This window comes from Tachypleus tridentatus, chromosome 7 (assembly GCF_004210375.1).
Source record: "Tachypleus tridentatus isolate NWPU-2018 chromosome 7, ASM421037v1, whole genome shotgun sequence".
Taxonomy (NCBI): domain Eukaryota; kingdom Metazoa; phylum Arthropoda; class Merostomata; order Xiphosura; family Limulidae; genus Tachypleus; species Tachypleus tridentatus.
Window position 1 is genome coordinate 166,538,918 of NC_134831.1, and position 17,653 is coordinate 166,556,570.

Sequence of the window (17,653 nt, forward strand, 5' to 3'; positions counted from 1 at the left end):
ATTCTACTTTTCCTGGATAATGCGACTTGTCACCCAAAAGTTCAACTTTCAAATGTTCGTTTAGTCTTTCTACCTCCATGTACAACAACAGTTCAACAGCCACTAAATAATGGAATTATACAGTGTATAAAACTGAAATACAGAAAATTGATGCTTCAGCATATTATTGCAAACATTGATGGTTGTAAGAAAACATCTGAAATGACCATGAAAATTGACGTGTTAGGTGAAATTGCATTTTTAAGTCATTCATTCAAATGCGTAAAAGATGAATGCGTAATAAAGTGCTTTCGAAACTGTGGATTTATTCTTGATAATGGCGGAGACTGTGGATAAGTTGTTTGTTATGACGATTCTAGTGAAATCCAAACTCTGATGATTCTGTGAACGTGGAAAGTTTTGTGAACGTTGACAAGAATGTTTCAACAGAAACTGATGAAATTGATTTAAAATCTATAATATAATCGTAAGATGATAATAGTGTGAGAGATTCAGAAGATGAACAAAATGGAAAATACAGTGAGGAAACAGAAATTCCTACTTCATCGCAAGTGTTAAGTTAAAAGATAGTGAGGAAATAGAAATTCCTACTTCATCGCAAGTGTCAAGTAATATTAAGCTATCAAATTTTATGCAAAAATGAAGGGGAAAAATGAACTTCATGAAAAGACCGTAGAGTTGGGATCCCCTTTTAACCGTATGAGAAATCCCATTAAAAAAGGAAACAGTTGAAATTGGACACTTTCTTCAAATAAATGTGATTAATATTTTGTGTACTTATGTATATTTTGAATGTCTATTTTTGTTCATATTCTAAAAAATATAACATAAACAGTATAATAACTTTATTCACAAACATCTTACTTCCCTTTACTCGAGCAAGTAAAACGTTCGCTTAAAAATTATATATAATTAAGACAATGCATGTTCACGTCTAAGCCGGAAATTTTACTCGGTCCCATGCGATTCCGCCGTAGACAGGTTTTACTGTATTAGAGAGAGAAAATAAATACTTTTAAAAAGTTATCAACCTTTTGGTTATTTATTTGTTGATTAAAACTGGATCAAAACTGTATGCGCAGTATTCCAAATATGGCCTAATTAGTGATCTGCATAAAGAAAATTACCTCTTTTGATGTCTAATCAATGCAGCTGTGAGCTCACATTAAAATTTTGATAGCTTCACTAATAATAACAGAGCACTCAATACTTTGATGGCTTCATTAATTTATCATCAACAAGACAAAATCATTTTCTTCAGTCTCACTATTCAATAAGTTCCTATCTACATTGAATGTATGTTGCAAATGATGATAATTCAAACGAATTATGAGCATTCGCTATAATTATTTAAAAGTCACTTTTCCAATATCATTCTGCAGTACCTCAATACAGTTAGAAATACTCAAAGTTTTAACAGTTTATTAATTATACTGTCAGTAGAATTATTAGTGCAAATAAAAAAAGATAGAACCATAAGCATTAGTCCCTGAGGCACTCCACCAATAGCAAGAATTCAATTTGACTTGACTGCATTAATATCAACCTGTTGCCTTGTCCTATACAATCATCCTGTAGTCCAGCTAACTGGTCTTTCCCCAAGACCCACCGATTTAATTTTCTGAGCTAACATTTTGTGTTATACTGTATTAAAAGCTTTCGTTTTCAAAATCTAAATCAACTACTATTCCATCATCCAAATACAATGTGGTATTCTCGCAAAAAAAAATAACAGTTAGGTAAGACAAGATTTCCCTTTGGTAAACCAGCATCGCTTTTATTTCAAAGATTTTTCAATAAATAGTTTGTAAAGCTTTTCTTAATCATCAGATTCTCGATAATTTTGCCAACTACAAAAAAGACTAAACACCTTTCAAAGTAACTTTATCTTGCTCTCTTAAAACAAAAGAAAAATGAGCAATTCTCCAGTCCTTATGTACCTGTCCATTAGACTTCCAAAACTTACAGAGAAAGGCTTACGCATCTGATCTTTAACCTCCTTTATACCTAATGAAAACTTCGTCTGGTTCTGACGCTTGGCTTACGAAATGATACTTACACGATTCCGATCATTTCTGATATTTCTCACAAAATATACCTAAGGTAAGAAATATTGTTAGTTTGTTCTCTTGTATTTGGTCTTGTAGCGACACACTGGATTGTCTCTGTTCTGCCAAACGCGGATGTCGAAACCCAATTATTTAACGTTATAAGCCCTTAGACTTATTCTTGAGCTATTATAAGAGGCCTTCTTTTGTAAAAGAGAAGAAAAGATTAAATAATCAACCATTTAATAGTTTTCAACGACAACAAAAAAAGCTAATTGTAAAGATTCATTTATGATATTTTAATATTAGATTTAAATGGCATTTAATGCATTCAGCAAATAATTCGTACTTTAAAGCTAATTTAAAGCTTTGATAAATCAATGAAATAACACATAATCGTAGTTTTTCCATTGTGACTTGGCTTTCTTCTCCACCCCTCGTCCCGTTTATACACTTAGTGAACTTTACTATGGACGTAGTAAGTTGTATGGTTTGAATTTTTTGTATAATACCACAAAAGTGATACATGGGCACTCAGCAGCAGACAAAAACCACTCTGCAAATAGTACCTATGATCTAAAAATAAAATATTTCATCCATGAAATGTAAGTGTATGTTAAATAACGTTATGCCCAAGAAACAACTTCATGTATTATAATACAGTTATAGTAAGCATTAGTTCATAAGATTCATAAAATTTTAAAGAGATAAAAAGGAGCTTATTAGCCCTTTCAACTTCCGACTGTAGCCAACGCTAACCACTCATGTATTAATCCAATCTTCAATCTTTTCTTGAACTCATACAATTTTTGGTCCCCGCCACCTATGAAGGCTGTTCATTCCAAAAGCTAACCACCCTGTCTAAAACGTAATACAGTCCAAACTGCAGTCCAAACAGTCCTATATTGACAAAATTTTAATTTGTGGCACCTTGTCCCATTGTTTTCATTGTTAAACACAAAAAGTTTGATATGCCTGTACTATCTATACTCTTAATAATCTTAAACACCTCACTCAAATCACATCTGACCCTTTTTCTTTCGATAAAATAATTTTTGAGATTTTAGGCTTTCGTCATAAACAATCCCACCATCCTAGGTGTCATCCTTGTGGCTCTTCTCTGAACCTTCTCCAACAATTCAATGTCCATCTTGAGAAAGGAAGCTCAAAACTGTACACACCACTCTAAAGCAGGCTTTGCAAGTGATCTGTATAGTGAAATAATAATATCTAGTCTTGTATTCAACACGTTTATAGATTCTACCCCAAATCCTATTAGCCCTATTGCTAGCTGTAATACATTGTTGAGATGACTTAAGTGAGTTTTTCAATCACATCATTAAGATGTTTTCCTTCAACCACAGTATTTAATGTGTTTCCATTTATATTGTAACAATAATTTGAATTATGAAAACCTACATAGCACACCTACCACTGTGGATAGTTAAACATCATCTGTCACAAATATATCAAATGATGTAAGTCTCTTTGTAAGTCTGCAGCATCTTTGATTCAGTTAGCCACCCAAAATATTAATGTTATCTGCAAACTTCAATATTTTGTTAGTCATTTGAGAGTCAATATCATTAATATAACTCACAAGCAGAGGACCCAACACAGAGCAACAAATTATTTTACTATATATCATAGACTAATAACACAGCATCTTCTCTGAATCAAAGCATTGCCAAAATTGTATACTAGCTGCCTTCCTTCTAGTCTTACGCTGCTAAATTAGGGACGGTTAGCGCAGATAGCCCTTGTGTAGCTTTGTGCGAAACTGAAAACAAACAAACAAACAAAAGCAATCGATATATCGTCTGATAAGATTAATACTAACTTAATAAATTATAATATTGTTAGAGGGAGTGTTAGCTATCGTGTTACGCGCAATAAACAGCTTGATCAACTATAGTATAGTTTTAGTGAGTATTAGTATTAGCGTTAGGGATAACAAACAACTTGATGAACTATAAAACAGTTGTAGTAAGCGTTAGTTATCGCGTAGTTTCAGTTACTTGAATGATCAGCTGAGAAACTAAACGAGAAAGTTTATTTACACATTGTTCGTACTACCGTTTGTACATAAATCCCTTAAGCTTGAAAGTGAAAACAGTACTTGTGAATAGAGGCCTATACCTGTATATGTGACAGCAGTTTGAAGCCGACGATAAGTTTAGTTTGAATTTCGTGCAAAGCTACACAAGGGTTATCTGCTTTAGCTGTCCCTAATTAACAATGTAAGGCTATCTTGAAGGAGGAATAAATTAATTTATTATCGTCACATGCACTGTCCTTGACCTTATTTTTACTGTTTAGTTTAAAAGAGGCAGTCCTACAAAAGAACAATACTCCAACAATACACTCGTATTTGTTAAAAAAAAAGTAAGTAAGGGATTGAATAATTTGTTTGTTGGAATTTCTCGCAAAGCTACTAGAGAACTAATTTAAAAGTGACTATTCATTGCCAAGGTTTGGGATACACTAACTGAACAGTAGGAATGATCCCACATTATAACGCTTTCACGATAAGAATCGAATCCGTGAATAGTAGAATGCGAGTCAAGCATCCTAATTAGCAAGCAATGATAGGCCGGGACTGTGTGAATAACATACTACTATAAATACAATAGGCCTAATACTAATATTTTATGGTAAATAGAATTAAAAATAATTAACGTTTCTACTCGTCATCGTTATCTTACAATGCTAAAATCCGCGGTTCAATTCCCCGCGGTGAAACTTAATGTTTAGCTTTGCACTAAAATAATAACTTTTAACACAGCCACGGCCCTGAATTTTAGATATTTTTTTGTACATCAAGAACATTGTATTAAAATTTCGGGCACTAACCATTTGGCCCTACCCGCCACATTTTTTCGTTTGTTTATTTGTTTAAAATCTTTTGTGTCTTCTGTTGCACATTGCCCAAAAATGGATTACTATCTCGGTGATTGGCCATTCGTCCACTTCTGGTTCAATTGAATTATGTCATTTCAACAAAGGGACCGTCTATTTTAATCACACCGTGGCTAAAACTAACATTAATTATATCATAAGTAATGAGATCATGGGATATTACTTTCATTTTCCTTTCCACCGTATCACATTGTTTGTTAACTATATGATCTTAATCTCTAAATCGTCCGGGTAAGGCGTGGCTATAAGGATCAGAACTATAACACTGGGAATCCAATCTCAGATCTTATGTTTTAGTTTGTTTAAACTCGATGAACTGGGTGAAACAGTGTATTTTCTATATAAAATACACAAAATAAAAATATTTGTAATTAATCACAAAGAAATACAATGGGTTATTTGTACTCTGCCCACCAGGAGTATCGAAAACCGATTTCTAGCGTTATAAGCCAAAAATATTTAGTAGAGTTAATTTTAGTATCTATAATTTCCTTTATTACATATTTTTGATGACCCTGTTAGAAATGAAGTCAGGCCCACTAGCAACTTTGCACATAAATAGTTAGCAAAACGTGTTTAAACATTTGGGCTTGAACCTCGTGGGCAACTCTAGACGGTTTAAATTTTTCAAGCACAAGAAATAATTTTCTCGCTAAGTGTTTCTTTATTATTGATAGAAAATAAATGTTGCTATTCTTTATGTCCTTATGTTTTAAAATTTATAAGGTTCTTAACTCTAAGTTAAACTTTGCCTCGCATTGCTGCTTCTGTCTCAGAGGTATGTTTGTGTACAGAAGTCAAGGCCTATATTTCCACCCCTTTGCTTTCATTTTCGGCAAGCGTAACAGTATCGCGTGCGTAAAAATATTGGCCAAGAATAACAAACAGTATTTTAAGAAGTGTATGTTACGTATCTGGCCTTTGCAACTTATCCTGAATTCTTTGTGAAATATTAGTGAGATATTTTTACTTGCTTCTATAACAACAAACTATAAATTCAAACAGGAAACCGTCGACATTTCGGAATCAACTTAAGCGAAGGATCGTCGTCCTTGCAAACGAAATACACTACCCCGCCTTAAAAAACGTCCTCTAGCGGCTGAGTGTTATATCTGATGGTTCATAATTCTTAAAAAAAAGCAACAGACGAGAAACTAAATTTTAATCTGTGTGAAATAAGTTATTTGATGATTATTAGAATCAAAATATTGTATTTTAGATAAAAGATGCTAAAATAGTTTCCATTCAGCTATTTTATTAATAAAAAAGAGCTAGGCTTGGCATAAAGCATAGCCTGCCAGATTTGAAATAAGAGGATTCATAGATCACGCTCCACATTTTTGGAACGTGAGTGTGTTATAAGAGTGACGACTAAATCCTGTTATTCGATTGGATCTTCCCAAGATTTGTCAGCTTGTGCTGTTAATAAGCTGCCTCCCCTACTTCTAGTCCAGGGGTGGGCAACTTATTTTTCATAGTTGCCACAACTGTGGCTAATGAAAAGAACGTTGTCCACACTATTTAAAAATAAATAAAAAACTGAAAAATATTAGTTTAATCAAAATAATTGCATTTCAACTAGCCTTCAATGTGAAAGTCTTTTATGTGTTCTACACATTGCAGGGTAAACATCTCGTCTCCAAATTCACACTTATCCAAAGAAAAAAAGATGTAATTTCCTTACTGAAATTTCTTAGGTCAAATTGAAATGGATCATGCAAAAATTAAAATATAAATTTCAAATTTGGGTGTGTGTATGTGTGTTTTCTTATAGCAAAGCCACTTCGGGCTCTCTGCTGAGCCTACAGACGGGAATCAAACCCCTGATTTTAGCGTTGTAAATTCGTAGACTTACCACTGTACTATCGGGGGGCGTTTAAATTCGGAGAAACGTGATTCAAATTTTTGAGATAGACTTTTGATCCAGTTCACATAGAGATCATCTTTAGCATCAGAGAAATCATAGTCCTTGTTAGAAATCTATTCAACTTTGCAAAATGTGTTAAATCATTCTTTGGTAATTGTTCCGCAAGGAAGTTTAGCTTTAATTGAAATTCATGAATAGACTGTGACTGCTCGCTTATTATTTTACCTCTTCTCTGAAGCTTCGTATTCAAATTATTCAAGTGAGCTCTCAAGTCGCACAGAAAGTGCAAATCAAGCTATCATGACAGTTTCAATTTCAGGGAAATTTTCAACAAGATACTCTTTTATTTGAGGAAATAATGAAGCAAATCATTTCAAGACTTTTCTTTAATTAATCATCTTACATTTGCAAAATCAGTAAGATAATCAAAAGTATAGTTACTGCTTTTCTTCAAAGACTCAACAAACTGTCGATGGATGAGAAAGCTTCCACTTCTAATATAAATCACAATTTTTACAACAATGTTCATCAAATTTTTCAATTAACCAGTTTCAGACATCTAAGCACATAAATTTTCCTGAAGGAAAATGCAATGGATAGATGACAGTGTGGACTTCACTTTATTTTCAATCAAATGCTGCTTCAAAAGAGAAACAAATCCTAATTTTGCCCTAGTAATGGCGGGAGCATCATCTGTTGTGACAGAAACCAGTTTTTAAAATCCAGATTGAATTTTTTTACATTTCAAGAAATTTTTCAAAGATATTTTTTCACATGTTCGATCTCGTAATCCACAAAGGCCAAACATTTTTTCCCTCACTTGAAGATCTGAAGTTACATATCGAATCCAAAATATCAACTGTGCAGTGTCACTAACATCTGTTGGCTCATATAGTGCTAAAGAAAAATACAAACAGTCTTTTAATTGTTCAAGCAACTAATTTTCTATGTCTTTCGCTAACTCTAATATTCTGCGGACAATTGTTCTTCGACTTAATTGCAAATTATTTACCTTTTGAAGAATATCATCTTTTATTTTTGAATCATAATTCTCAAACAAGACGACTAATTTCATTCATACAATTTTTGCTATCATCTGGAAATTTTACATCAAATTCGTTGTAAAAATTGTTAAAGTGTTGATTAAGGTTATATATTTTATTATTCTAAAAACTTTGTTACTCAAAAGAAACACTGATTTATTATTTGCTTCAATCACTGCAAGTTTTAACTCCCAACTTTCATTAAATTCTCGTTTCACGTTTTTACAGTTACGCGCCATTTTCTTTTCGGCAGTAATGTCAGAATCAATTAAAATGTCTTTATTTTCTGAGTATTTGCCATTTTGTTTTGTTTTTCTTTTGTTTTCGAATTATCCACTTATCCATATTATGGGATTAAAAATAAAATATATTTAAACACTTGCAAGTTGCACAATAAAAATATGTTTGCAAGAGCATGCAAAACAACGCACACTCGATAACAAACATCTAAACCAGGCTGACATTACAAATTGGGCGGAGTCTGTGACAGTGATAAAGCTCGCGACATTAGCAATGACGTGAGGCAGTGCAATTGCTGATTACCAAACTTGCGATAAAAAATAAATGATGGAAAAGTTGATTTCTAAACTCGAGCTGGCCACAATTGTGCTATCCACTCACTGCATGTGGCCTGTGGCCATGGAGTTGCCCACATCTCTTCTAGTATATCATTTCAATTATACGGTTATCTATCGCAGAATACCTGGATAGGTGTTCTTCAATATCCACAATAAAAGCATTTTGTATCTATCAGTGTATAAGTTCGCAGATGAAGTTGTTCAAATGGACGACATCTTATGCACACAATAAGCCAAACAATTAGGTTAGAGATCCCAAGTTTTAGGTGTAACCCTTCATAATTTTTAACTGCTGACCAAAGTGAAGCGGCTATATGTAATCAAGTATTGGGATTAGTTGTCACTCTTATAACACGTTGATAGTGGGAAACGTTTTTGGTGTGGGAAAAACGAAAATAAGGGGTAATATGTCTTTATAACTTCAAGTCTTTAAATAGCATAAACATTATTTAATAATTTTAACTGCATTTCAATTGAAACAATAGACATTTGGTTTTATCACCTTTATAGACAAAGTGAGCAGGTGAGAGCTATAAAAAATCTCATGATGATTCGGGGTTAAAAAAACAGTTGTCTGTCTGAGAACTCCTACAGCAGTGGAGCAATCTCGGTCACGTTTTGTGTGTGATCTTCAGGGATTATGGTCAATCTACATAAGAGGGGTTTCGTAAATGTACGCAGTAGCCCAAAATAAGTTAAACACTCAACTATATATTCAAATATGTAGGATAATATAGGGTGTTACGGATTTACTGTTATACATTTACATTAATATCTACATTTGTTTCAGTTCGATACATGTGACGTATATTATTGGATGGTACTGCGGAAGTCCCGCCTGTTATCTAAATTTATCGAAGATTCTCGAGAGCAAGAAACAACAATATAAGTTTTACAAAGACACTAGTGTGTCTTGGAATATTGTTGAGCATTCGAGAATCTCGTCTAATTGGTATAAAAGTTGGACAAGACAAACTAAAATAATATTGTTTGGTCGTTACAGTCAGTATACTATAAGCTTCGGAAGTTATAATTGTGATAAACACTTATTAATAGGAAAAACTACAGAATTTGATCAGGAACGTTTATAGATTTCGAACATAGCAAACCGTTCAACTTCAGTAAATTAACTTTGGTCGTTAATATTTTAGTATTTCCATGAGAGCATTAAGTATATTTGTTAGTAAAAAGTCAGCTTGTAAACGATGTGAGGCCAACCAAACTAGCTAACTTAAGCGAGGTCTAACAGTATCAACTTATAACTAATTTGCTCGTCGAGGACCTGGACCATCGATAAAATATTCGGTTCCAGACCAGATAAAAAACTCAGTGTAGTTTATAAATTTGTAAAACGCTTGTAAATAAACTAACATTTATAATAACCGTTATTATAAATTGTATCGTTATTTGTATATTGAAATGTACTTATGTTAAAAAAATGTATGTATTTATCTTGTTGGCAAATATCATAAATCTGATGCATACTAACATTTACCTAACTCTTAATTTAGAATCAAGAATTCCGGTTATTTGAGATCGTAATACGTAACGTAATATAATAAATTGAAGATTTGTCCCACATAAATTATAATATGTAAACAAATAGCAGTTTTAGGTCATCATGACCTTAAAGAGGTTAAAACGTTGTTACTTGTTTTGTGGTTTAAAGAAAAGTTTTTAATATCCACATCACACGTTTCTATTATATATATATTTATTTATTTTAATTGGGTTCCTGGTCTTCATGAATTTGTTAGTTCGGAATTAAGCACAAAGCTACACAATAGGCTATCTGTGCTCTGCCCACTATGGGTATCGAAACCCAGTTTCTATCGTCGTTAGTCTGCAGATATGCCACTGTGCCACTGGATGGCAGTCATCAATAAAGCCCGTTGTGAAATCAATTTATAAAAACTTAATAAACACAAAGTTATCTTAAAAGTTATGTACCAACAATGAAAAACGTTGTAGAAATGAGTACACGGCTATGTGTCGTTAAAAAATAAAACAAAGCAATTGTAGAAAACTGAACATCTGATTAATTTTTAACATGTATTTGTTGTTGTAAAAATTGAAGAGATATTATTAATTGTCAAAATATTGACCTCAACTCATAATATATATGTAACTAACATATACCAGTGATGGGCACAACACAAGTTACTCACTACTTAGCTTTAGGCTTAACTATGAACAAACAAAAACACAGACGATCTAGTTTTGTTGTAATTTAGTTAAATTATCAGATTACAGAGAAATCTGATTCACATCCTCAATGCTTTCACCAAATATGTTGGCGTGGACAGGCTGACGACCCGGGTTCAAATTCATGCCATGTCGTTAAATATTCTCAGCACTTTAATTTGTTAGCGCGTCATAAGAGTGACAGCCAATCATTTAGTGTGAATCATGTGTGGTTTAGTGCTGCTAAATAACCGCTTTCTCTTTGATCAATAGTTAAAAATTAGTGACTACGACAGATGACCGTAACAGCTTTACAATAACAACAATGCTTAATGTTAATAAATGCTATCACAACAAAAGTGTCATTTGAACGATAATTTGGAAGGTCAACCTTATATTCACGATTCTGTCAGCATTGAAGTACCATCGAAATGTAGTCGCATTTCAAACTTTGATTTTTAACGTCTTGAAGTGCCTTCGTAATTGAATATTTGTACACAAAATAAACATTTTCAAAGATATCTTGTATTAAACAAAATGGCCGTGGGAGTGTCTGGGTTGATGTATGGTTTTCTTAAGAAGATTTTAACATCGTTTTCAGTGATAATATATTAAGTTTCTTTGATATTTTCATGACGCATGACGGCCCTTTACAATGTATTTTTAGTCTAATGTTCATTATATTTCCTGATTTCTCCTCTATACATGCGTTTAAATAGAAGTTTGGTAGACTACTTCATTTGTTTGTTTGTTTCAGCCTGGAAATTGTTTTGTTTGTTTGTTTGTTTTGAATTTCGCGGAAAGCTACACGAGGGCAATCTACGTTAGCCGTCCCTAACTTAGCAGTGTAAAAGTAATGGAAAAGAAGCTAGTCATTACCACCCACTGCCAACTCTTAGGCTACTCTTTTACAAATGAATAGTGGGATTAATCATAACTTATAACGCTCCACAGTTGAAAGGGCGAGCATGTTTGGTGTGATGGGGGATTTGAACCCGCGACCCTCAGATTACAATCGAGCACCCTAACAACCTGGCCATGCCGGGCCTGTTGTACAATAAAACATGCCATTTTTACTTTTGGATCAACTTTCATTAAGGAGTCAGTACAATGTGAGTTGTTGTATATCGAAATAATCAGATATTTGCTAAAGTTATAGTTAAAAGTTGGTTGATATTGGATATTTTAAGCTTAGGAACTCCATCAATGCATTGCAACTACTTCCTGAGCTCAGGAGCTCCATCGGCACATTGTAGCCAGTTCTTGAGCGTAAGGGTTTTGTAGCCTTCTACTTGTTCAAGCAGTCATTAAAATAATATTTCAGTATGCAGGTGATTTGGCTCAACAATACTATTGAGCCAGTTTTTTACATATTTAGTTATTTTTATAACAAAAGATGAGTAAATAATACTCAGGAATTTTCTACTTTTCTGCCACAGCTCAGGCTGTAAACATTGTGGTTATTTTCAATATTTTTTGCACAGACGTTGAGGAACCATTCATACTTTTGTAATAATGCTTGATAAGCCTTAATTTATAATACAGACGTTTACTTTTCGAACGTGATTATCTTCGTTCTTGTTTTTATTTATGCAATACTTTATTAATCATGTGAATGATATGAAATATTGAAAACACAAGATTGTTTAGCTAAGTTGTTCTTCTTAAAAAGACAGGAATAACAAGTCCGTAAGTACAATCACACTCTTGCTTCTCCATGCTATAGCCACCGATATTATTGTATCTAAGTATGTTGTACAGTTCTGGCAATCTCAATAAAAGCTGTGTAAGTGACTTAGTGGTTATTTTACTGTATTGTGAAATTGAGGGTCCATGGTTCGCAACCTGATGTCGCAAAATCGCGCATGTACCTCCAAGTACTTGCGATTAGGTTCATGATGTATAATCATATTTAATGTTTTTCTTTTAATTATACTGTATTTTTAAGGTATCACCCAACAACAAAGAAAGGAACGAGAAGTTACTAAACTCATCAACAGATGGAGACACAGTGGAAGGAAACTAACATTAACAAGATAATCATAGTCAATAAGGTGGAAATACAACAAAGAAGGAGTAACATTTTTTACACTTCATTGTAAGGTAAATAATCGTTACTCATCCGTGTTATCATAATTGTAACAATGAAAGTACAATATAATTGTCACCTTAACCACCGTCATAGTGCAAAACTGGTTATTCAGATCATACTTTAACATTTGTGAACCAGTTGCAGGCCACAAAACATTTTGTTATATTCTGAAATGTATGCTACAACGAGGTAAAGCCAGATTGATGTTCTAAAACGGTATTAGTTAGAAGTCCTAATACACTTGATCACTGTAAACCTCAGTTTTATTATCTCGACTAATCAATCTAGGCTAGAAACGTTCAACTTTCCAAGAAGAGTAGAAATTTGTATGTACATTTTTCTAACAGCAAAGTCACATCAGTATTAGCTGAAATGTAGAGACGAAAGAATATAATATAGTTTTGATTGAAATTTGATAGAATATAAAATGATATCCCGTGTTTGACACCACTAAACTTTCTAACACCATTATCTTCACACGTTATTGAGTTATTATCACAAATAGATATGTTCTAATGTTTGAAATGTTTGGAAACTAGATTGTATTTCTGGAATAAATCAGACAATCTTCTGCACTTGAAAGACTCACAAGAAGATTTGAATGGACAACAAAATATAAAATTAATAAAAAATTACCATTTTAACAATCTTAATATGTAAAGTAGTATTCAACTAACTAGCTGAACAGAAATGTTGTAAATTTGACGAAAATACATCTGCAGGAGATGAGGTAGAGATAAAAAACGCAAAAACGTCAATAAAAGTCGCAAAACTGATTATCTGTATGTATCTATCCTTGGACCTAATGAACAACCATCCAAGTTTTGATAAAGATCCATTCATACCCTGCGAAGTAGTTACATGGACATACAACAGGCAGTATCATTACATTTATATAGAAAACATACAACAGGCAGTATCATTACATTTATATAGATAACATACAACAGACAGTATCATTACATTTATGTAGATAACATACAACAGACAGTACCATTACAAATATGTAGATAACATACAACAGGCAGTACCATTACATTTATATAGACGCTAATTGCTATAACTAATGATGAGTTATATCGTGAAAATAATTTGTTTTTTTGATTCGCCAATAAATTATATACATATACTAAAATACGACTAGTGTACAACTTATTTATTAAGTTAACTTGGACTACGTCGGTACACTTGAAGCTACTTTTTTGTGGCCTTATGCTTTGACTGTGGATCTGAGAGTTAGTGTATTCTTACCGCAAAAACACGCTCCGCATACTAAGGCCTTGGTTGTGCTATAACAGTGACAGTCAGATGAAAAAAAAAATCAAAAGTCGGTGACGGTTTTTGTTCACTAGCTGCCTTCCTTCTAATTTATGAATTTAAAATTAGGGACTTTTTTACGTAGGTAACCCTCGAGTAGCTCTCCCCCAGTGACACAGCGGCATGTCTGCGGATTTCTACTGCTAGAAACCGAGTTACGATACCAGTGGCGGGCAGAGCACAGATAACTTTTTGTACTTATTAGCAAATAATATCTCTCGAGTATATCATATATCATAATTAGTTTACATGAAAATTTAAACGTTTGTTTAATTGTGTATTTCTGAAGTTTAATTTGATTTCTTGTACTTTCTCTCGCGTCACGTGAGGTGACATAGAGTAGGCTTGTGAAAGGCTAAATAATGTCTTATTGTATAGAATAGCGGTGGTTCAGAAGTAACCTCAAGGGTTTGAAACATTAAAAATAGAGGTCCGATATCCATAATAGGTACAGATCAAGTATTTAGGGTTTGTGTTTAAACACAAACAACAGTTGTTGTTTTATCAGGGATCAAATGTTTTCAATATTTTACAGTAAAAATTGTACAATAATTATCACTGAATGTTAAAAATTATTTTGTAACTTATAGGTCATTCGACTTTTAAGAGTCGTAATTTGGTAAAAACAGTTTAAATCTCACAATGTGATGTGTATAAATGTATAAAACAAAAATTAAATACTTTACAATGTGATCTGTGTAAGTTAGTAAAACAGAAAAATAATTAAAATTTATAAAAGTACCTGGTTAACAAATAATACATCTTTTTAATTTTCAAAGATTTTTAATTTGTGTGAATTAAATATAACAAGTTTTTTCCTATGTTTCATCGGTATGCGCTTTCTTGCATTTTAGCTCTTACGAAGATTCATGACTGCTATTTCAAGAACGTATAAGTGAAATTAGAATTTGTTATAATGTATCAATCACACTGGATTTGCAATATCCAGCGCCGAAACGGCCTTTCGACCAATACCAAGGCTCGTGAAGTCGGTTGGGATACGACAAATATAGGGGTAGCTTTGTTGTCACCAGAAAATATGTTTTTTTAATAAGCTGTAACGCTTCAATTAATCGTTAACCCTAACTCAAAGTATGGCGTACAGGGTGTCTCAAAACTTGGTTGCTATTGTAAAGTTTAGAAAAATATACGATTTTTTGTTTTATTTTTGTAGGCTATTTGTTTTAATACTGGCTGCAAAAGATATGTGGGCGTGGTGTCTTTTGTTTCGGATGTCCGAAACTACTCGAGTACCTTCTGTGCTAGTAAATCTTATTTCTCAACTGATAAGCTAAGGAAAAGGAGACACAACATCACCGCCACCAACTCGGACCGAATAGCTGGACTTGATTGTCACTCTTACAATGTACGCACAGCCCCCCAAATTAGGAATACTGTTTGTTTTTGAGACAAGATCACGCGATAACAAAATAAATTGTGACGTTAAAAATATTCATGAAAGAAAGAGGTTGTAGACTTCCTGAAATCGAATAAAAACAGACGAAACTTAACGTACTGATGCCGTCAACCAATCTAACAGATTCATCCTGGTTATCACACATTTAACAAATTCACCCTGGTTATCATATATCATCTAATAGATCCCATCTATTTATCATATATCATCTAATATATCCCATCTAGTTATCATATATCATCTAATAGAGTCCCTGTGGTTATCATACATCATCTAATAGAGTACCCTTGGTTATCATATATTACTTAAAACTTAAAAATCCCTTACGTAACTTCTACAACTCAGTGACATCCAGAGGAATTTTTTCATTAAATTTCGCTTGTTTTTGTCCTTAAAAAAAGAACAAAATAGATAACAAAAACCTTAGAGTTATTTGTTCACATAAAGGTCAGTTACACTGAACCACTGATCAATATCAGATCTGTAGCTTTGTAAAAAAAAACAGTATTTTTTTATGATTAACCTGAAAGAGAAAAACTACTAAAACATAACAGCAGTTGGCTGGAGCTTCACGAATTAAAGCAGTGAGGATACGTGAGCTGACAGCGCAACTTAGACCAATCATTTGTTAAACCCAATATAAGACACATATTTTGCAGTACAAAAAATAATAATGCAACAAAAATGTGTTATGTAAACCCAGAATACCAGTAGAGAACAGTTTTCTAACAACTAAACCCAATTGTGGTCCAACGCTTTAATTAGCTTATCTATCACTAACAAGGTTCTCACTGGTATTGAAACCGGATTTGAATCGAAACACGACGGATAGATAAAAAAAGAGGCTTACTACCTCAGTATTTTAAACATTGTCACCTATACAGTACGAACCTTGACTCTGTTATTGAACTCGAGATCTTTCTGAAACATCTGAGGAAATTTTGGTTTGAAACGAATGTTTGTTTGTTTTTGAATATCGCGCAAAACTACACGAGGGTTATGTGCGCTAGCCGTCCCTAATTTAGCAGTGTAAAACTAGAGCTACTCTTTTACCAACGAATAATTGGATTGACCGTAAGATTATAACCACCTACGGATGAAAGGGCGAGCATGTTTGGTGCGACGGGTTACCGAACCTGCGCCCTTCAGATTACGAGTCGAGCGTCTTAACCACCTGGCGATGTCGGGCCTTGAAACGAATGTGTTTTTTTTTTATTAACGTTTTATTTCTTAGCATTTAATTAAATTTTACTTCAGTATCATAGATATATATATAGTGTGTCTGCTATTATTGGATTCATTATTATTTATATTCGTTTGCTTGTTTTTTTATTAAGTAATAGCTGCACAATAAGCTTAACCCACCATGAGTATTGAAACAAGGTTTTAGTGGCGTCGAGTTCTTCGTTATTAAACAAAAAGCTACACAAAGGGTTATCTGTGTGCAGTCCACTAGGGATATTGAAACCCGCTTTATAGCGATAGAAGTTTGCTGATATACCGCTGTACCAGTGAGGGTGGGTAATTATTAGATTCATTATTATGTATCATTATAGGATTCCATTACTATGTACATATCATTATATCTATTGTTACCATTATATTATATTATTATTATATTTCATTTGCAAAATTGTTTTATTGACATTTCGATTTACCAGTCCCAGTATCATTAAGTTTAATTATACTAGAGCAAAGTCACAGTTAGTATATCTGCCATTTTCCTGGGCAAATACATGCCCTTCGAAAACTAGCCCTTCTCTTTCTTCCAAGTTACACACGTACATACATACAAAATACTGTTATATAATTTGGGTATTTTTTCTTAGTTTATTTGTTGTTAACTCTCTGGCCAAGTGTGTTAAGGCGTTCGACTCGTAATCCGCGGGTTCGAATCCCGGTCGCACCAAACATGCTTGCCCTTTCAGCCGTGGAGGCGTTATAATGTGACGGTTAATACCACTATTCGTTAGTAAAAGAGTAGCTCTGGTTTTACAGTGCTAAATTAGGGACGGCTAGCGCACATAACCCTCGTGTAGTTTTGCGCGGAAGTTCAAAACAAACAAACTTTCCCTGTTTTAGGTAATTTAATGGTTGTTAGAGATACGTTTATTTGACAATTTACCCGTTATTCATTTGCTAGAAAATTGTTGAAGTGGATCAAAATATATAAAGTATTAATAAACAG